Here is a 6846-nt window from a genome sequence, read left to right as displayed (position 1 = left end):
CGGATTCAAGGTCTATCATTCCTGTTTTTATAAAATCTCTCAAGGCCATAGAACTAAATCCTTTGACATTTCAAATGACACTCTATACACTAAATTGCTTTTATTAGGGTCTTTTCTCATTTTTTGTTATAAATGGTTTATGTTTCTTTTTTACTCTCTGTGGAATCAGTACTTTTTGTACGTGTTATTTTAAAGACTTTGCACTGTGTCAAGTCCTACAGAATTAGTCCTTTTCCCATGCCACATCAAAGCCTCGTGGAAGACAGTGATGGAAACATGAACCCTGAGCTTCAGAGAGGAGACAGATATCTTCTCCACAGTACTCCTGTTCCCATAACTCACTGACATAATGTTATTTTAGTTCCTGCTCGAGAAAAGTTGTGACCTAGGAACTCTAAATGATACCTCGTAGCATTTTCTCACTCTCTGACTGGCCTAGTTTCAGTCATAAAATATTAATGTTTATATTTCTTAGTAACAAAAAATGGAAACATCACTCCTTTGGGCAGATTGATCACTATAAAAATATGATACATTTTTCTGCAGTTCATGCAGAGATGTGTCATTAATCACTGAGTCTCGCTACCAGACAAACTAGACTAATATATATATTCATATACATTCATCTTACAGCACTGAATGGAAGATTAATATTTTGATCAAACATTTTTTCTGAAAACCATAAATACATTAATTACATGTTGACCTGTAGGTCTCTATAACTCTCTAGTCTGGATGGTTGGAGTCATTTTTAGGGGCAATATGACAAATTTGGAGGTCCAAAGTAGTTCAAATATAAACTGTTATTATTAAACAACTCATAGATCATCCAGAGCAACCAGTTTTTAGCCACAGCTGAAGTTTTAACTAGTCAACGCTGGCTCTAAATAGCGATGTGTTTGTTGAAACTTTCTCAATGTCTATTTGATGAATTGTGTTGAAATTTCATAATGAAATCCTCTGTGTAATTGTGTCACAGGAGAAAGGCTCAAAATGTAGAACACAGGATAACTGGAAATAGTACAAAATCAAATCTGTGTATATTCCCAAACAGACAACAGGTTATGCACAGGTTTACTGTTATTGTGCCAAATAAACCAAGTGAGGACCAGGGAAAAGGCACGGGCCTAGAAACAGCCCAAAGAGTCCTGCTTAAATGGAAAAAACACAGGTGACACAGGAAAGCTTGGGATAGAAAGACAAACTGGCTACTAGAGAGTGCTAGACGGGAGGTATATATAGGCTGGACTGATTGGGTAATTGAACTGTTGTGTTGCCCAAAAAGAGAAGGACACAAAACTGAAGTTAGACCTCACAGCTATATGTCACACAAAGATGTCAAAATAAAACAGGAAATAATTAAAAACAAACCCTAGAATTTAAACTGGGTCCCAAATGAAGCTGTAGTTGTCTTTGTTGACTTGTGGCACCACCTTGAGGATGACAGCAATTGAATTTCGGAAATATTATACTTACCATAGTTAGAAATAAGGAGAGAATTCTCCCTGTAAACAGGAATTTTTAACACAGGTTTTCCAAAAATCCTTGTTGGATCTTGTTTTGGATGCTTACATTATTTTAATTTGAACACAAAAATAATAGATGAAGTTATTTCACAAAATTTATGGTATACCCACCCCTCTGATGCTACCAGTCAGCTGTGCATCCATTTTCATGGTGTACAACGTGATGACCCAGATCATTTTGCTGCTGCTTGAGGTTTCTTTCACATTCTTCATGATTCCTTCCACTTTGACAAGATTCCCAGTTCCAGATACCCTGAAGCATCCTCACAGCATAATCCTCCCGCCACCATGTTTCACTGTAGAGATGTTATTTCGATGGTGCTCCCTTTTTTCTCCAAACATAAGTAGCCTCTCTGTGGCCAAAGCGCTCTAGTCTCATCTCATCTGACCTTAGGACGCGCTTCTGGTATTCATAATGTTCCTCCAAGTTATCCTTAGCATAAGATGTGCTGTATGTATAAGGTGTTTCTCCTGCATACGTGGAGTTTTTCTTGCTAGTCCATTCCTGTGCAGGGTTCAAGTGATTGTCTTCTTTCTTTGAGACTACGTTTCCCAACTTGGCTAAGTCATTTGCAGGACTTCTGGGGTCTTTAGACATATCTTCCACTAGTTTTCTTTCCAGGCTTTAAAATCTTTTGCTTCCTACCTTTGCCAGGCTTCTTTTGTGTTGTGTGCCTCACTTTAAATTTCTTGATGATAATTGGAAAAGCTGTAAAAATTTATTTATCCATCTCCTGCTTTGTGAGCATCAACTATTCTTTTTCTTGAATCTAAATAGATTTTTTGTTTTGTTTTTTGGCATGACCGTTTCCCAATTGACTGCTCAAACTACAGATGTTTTTGCACTGTGTGTAAATCCTGTAAAGCAACCCTCAGCCTTGACTTGATTTTAAAACGTTTGAGCATTACAAAGCTTCAACTTAAGCTTAACCTAAGCAACAGACAGTGAAATTAGACCCTTGGGAAAAACTGAAAAAAATGTGATCGCCTCACCTTAATATAATCTTTTTTTGTTTGTTAGCATACCTTGTTAGCATGCCAAATGGCAAATTAAAATGGTGCACATAGTATATATTATACCTGCTAATCATTGACCTGGCAGATTCATCAGTATGAGTATGTTAGCATGCTCATGAATTAGCCCAAAGCACTGTTTTGCCAAATAACCTGACAGCTCTGAGCTGTATTTATCTGCAGCGTCTCCATGTTAGCAACACAAACCAAATTCCTTTTAGCTAAATTATACTTGGTTTATTTTAGCCGGAGGTGTTTATAAGAAAACCCTATCAGAAATTGAATTGAACATCTAAACATCATAACCCGAAGAAACTCTGAGCTGGCAAACAAATTTAACATGTTCAGGTGTGCTCAGTCTTGTGTTGAACTGCATACTTTAAATAGATGAAGATGATGATGTGGAGATATTGGAGCCATCGGACTGAATGTAATGAGATGTCTTATGCAGGAAAAATAAGCCCAAATACATGCATGGTTATTTCAAACATAGTTTTTTTTTGCTGGGATTGGGATGATGTTCAACACAGCCTTGTTAACGCAACATCCAAAGAAAATCACCCACATACACATCCTGCCCTGACAGAGATTGAGGTCAGGGGATTGTCCAAACAGTGCCACGCCAACAACAATCTCATACAGTCAAAACACTATGCTGCCTGGGATAAGATAACAGGATCTGAAATCAGAAATATACACACATAGTAAATACATAGCCACAAAATTAATTTAGCTTTTGGCATGGGAACTTAAGAAGATCCTTGCATCCTATGAGTTGCATTGTGAGCCACACAATGTTTCAACTGGTCAGTTTGTATCCACACATTGATGTACATGTGTAAAAAGGCAAAAAGGGGGATATTCAAATCCCTGTGGTCACCATCTGTGGGCTCACACAAACAAGCACATACTTTCACTTGCACTGTAATGACTATCCTGTGGATGAGACGCAGTCCACTGGGGCCTGGAGCTATGCTGGACAAACGTATACAGATAGGAAGTTAAGCCTCTTGCAAAGCACGACTTAGTGACAGAGGGATCAGGCGTTAAGACATAAAGCATGTTAGGATGGTTCATGACAAGAGCTTTTAAGAAGGGTCATTCCAGTTCAGCAACACACTCACATCTAAGTTCACTCAAGCATCAAGATATTTCTAATGTAAAGGAATTTGATAACTTGATTACTTGAAGGTTATTTCAGTTAACCGCTGTGCTTAATAAAACTTTACCATCAGTATTTATCTGCAGCTGTGGATGGATGGCTATCACTGAAGAACCAAGAGGACATTAAAATCTCATGAGAATTTTGGAGGAAGTTGTAGGATTGGAGTCTAATGTGACCATATTTAGACTCTGGGGATTTTTATTTTATTTTTGTTTGTGTGCCTTTGTAGGGTTATAAGTTGAAAGCTCTAACTGAACTACTGAACAAAGTCTATTCTCATATAATTATTCATCGTATTGCATTTTTCTTTTCAAGCACATCCCTCATCCAGTGACATAAACTAAGAATATGAAGTGGATAAAAACTACAATTACTTCTTGAAGAGCGTCAAAGTGTCTCAGGTTTGTGTTCAAAAGCTAGGGGAACATGTGCTGACAGAGACTGACAGATTGGTGTTATACTAATGTTGTGGTAAAGAGGTAGTTAAGCTCTCAACTTACCTGCCAATCTGCCCAAGTTCCAACACTCAGCTGCAGTCATGAGCTTTGGATAATGCCCTTGAAAATTAGGATAAAATTTGTAGAGTCAAAGAGCAATTTGTACATTTACAAAAAACAACCATTACAAGACAGTGTGGAAAACTATTTATCTTATGTGACAATATAAGTTTTGAGGTTCGATTAGATTTTATTGCTTAAGATATCGCAAGCCGGTTACAAGTTAGTTTAAAGAAGCCAACGCTGATACAGCTGGGTTTGGTCACCTATGCAGGTGTCCCATTTTTCAACCAAAGAACTGGACTTTTTAATTACTGCACCATGTAGTACTATAAAATAGTCTTCGCACAAAAAAATAAATAAAATAAAATTCAAACTTAATGCTTTAGAAAAAAAACTTAATCAAGGAAGCATAAGGAGCATCAACTCAGTTCAATTTTATTTATTTTTATAGCACTATTTTTAACAGTCACCCCAAGGCACTTTATATTGTAAAGTTACAACCCTACAATAATACAGAGAAAACATGAAAATCAGACGACCTTGTCTGAGCAAGAACTTGGCAATGGTGAGAAGGAAAAAATCCCTTATAACAGGAAGAAACTTCTAGCAGAATCCAATCATAGATCGATGGATCGATGGATTGATAGATAGATAGATAGATAGATAGATAGATAGATAGAAATCCAGTATTTCTATTCCTAATGTTGTGTCACTTATATAAAGTAATAAAGTTGGATGCTCTTATAAAACACAGCTAAGGTTTCAAACAAAAGTTCAGACTTTGGTCATTTCGGACAGGCAGCCGAATGCATCTGTCCGAAATGCTCTTTCTCTTTCTGAGGGGAAACCAATCAGAAAAGTTGTCATAAACTGAGGGGGAAGGAGCAAAAAACGTATTTCATATAAACCGCAAACCTGAACTAAACCCCAGCATAAAATAAATAAGAAACATTTTGAAGGTCAATCGAGTAGAATTCACAAATACAACTAGCTGAAACTGGGCTAATGGATCCCCTTTGAACTGGAAATCTGGAATAACTTGTTAATTTTAAATACAAAGCTTAAATTATTTCATTAAAAACATAGTGTAAGTGAGCTCATATTAACTTTTAATGTGCTTTTGTTTATGTGATAGAAAGCCTAGCTTTATTTTTTGATGAGCATTAGAAGTACTTGTACACAGTCATATCTAAGACACTGCTAATCAACAATAACAATTATCCTGAACACCCAGGAGTCTCTCTATAGGAGCCGTTTGCTAGCTAAATTTGGCCAGCAAGATGAAGTCATGACTGGAAACAGTCATGTCCACAATGACGAAAACCTAAATACAGCATAACTGATATAACAATAACAACACAACAAAACTAAAGATTTGACATCAAAATTCTGACTAGCCTTGCACTTGGCAGTGAAGAAAATTTCCTCACTGATTTTTTAAAATCATGTAGACGTTATTAAATTAAAGCATGTTGGCAAATATAAAAATAATTTCATGAAAGCGAGTATACATTTTGAACATATTGTTGAACATATTTCATTTCATTAACATTGTCTGTGTTCACATTAGCGAACTCGTCGGTTGGAATTAAAAACATGCCCTCGTCAGACATTTGCCAGACAACTGCCTCATTTTTCTTGAAACGACATTCTCAGACATTTTGGGAGCCTCCAGGGAGAAGCTGTAGGATGTGACTGAGTAGAAAGACATCTGGGCTACCTTGGTTAGCCTGATGCCACTGGTCTAAAAAGGATGGGAACTAGAATCAGAGGCCCAGTGGGAGTTTAGCATTCTTCCTCAAATGATATACACACCCAGCCTGTGCAAATGGTAAGTAACCCACTCTGTTCTGTAACTTATAGTTATTAAGTGAGAAAAATCCTAAAACAGAAGTTTGGTTCTGTGCGTTTTTCCCCACATGCCCATAAAAGACAACATGAAGACTTGTTCTAATAAAAATGGATTACAGCGGCATGAAAGAGTCCAAGAGGGCAGTAATGACACTGACTGAATCCATGTATGGAGAAGCATCGGTTGTGAGTCTGGGATGAGATAGAGCACAAACAAAATACTCAAAAATCATTGCAAATGATCTGTATAGTGATTGTGTGAAAGACATTTGCATAACCACCTCTGATACTTGGATCACATTTCCCTATGCTGCATTTCAGTGGAGAAAGTTGATGAATATCCAGAGGTTTTGCATTCTTGCGTGATGTGGGAAAGAGGACCAGGGTGTGTGTTTGTGTTCCCGTTTGTGTATCAGTGTATTTGTGGTGTTTGATTTCAAGATGTTTCTTGTTTCTAAGCTGTACCATGATATTATTGTCATCAGTCAGTTATTTCTTACTCATTCCATCCAATATTATGATCAGGACTAATGCAGTAACTGTTGGGCTGTTACAGTGCTGAAGGATCATCGCCTTTCAATTATCGTTGATTATAACCAAATGTTTTAAACAGGACAAAGCATGCATGGCTTTCATTTAGGCTGTGCAGGTTTCAGACTCGCATGCAGGCATACTACAACAAAAAGAGGTCTTTTACTATGTGATTTTTCTCTGTGACTTTGTTCCTGGGGTCAACAACTTGTTTAAAGCTTTTTTTATAGCTACAGTTAAATTTGTAAAACAGCAATAG

Source organism: Neolamprologus brichardi, chromosome 17, assembly GCF_056152115.1.
Source record: "Neolamprologus brichardi isolate AB-2024 chromosome 17, ASM5615211v1, whole genome shotgun sequence".
NCBI lineage: Eukaryota > Metazoa > Chordata > Actinopteri > Cichliformes > Cichlidae > Neolamprologus > Neolamprologus brichardi.
This window is presented reverse-complemented; position numbering follows the sequence as displayed.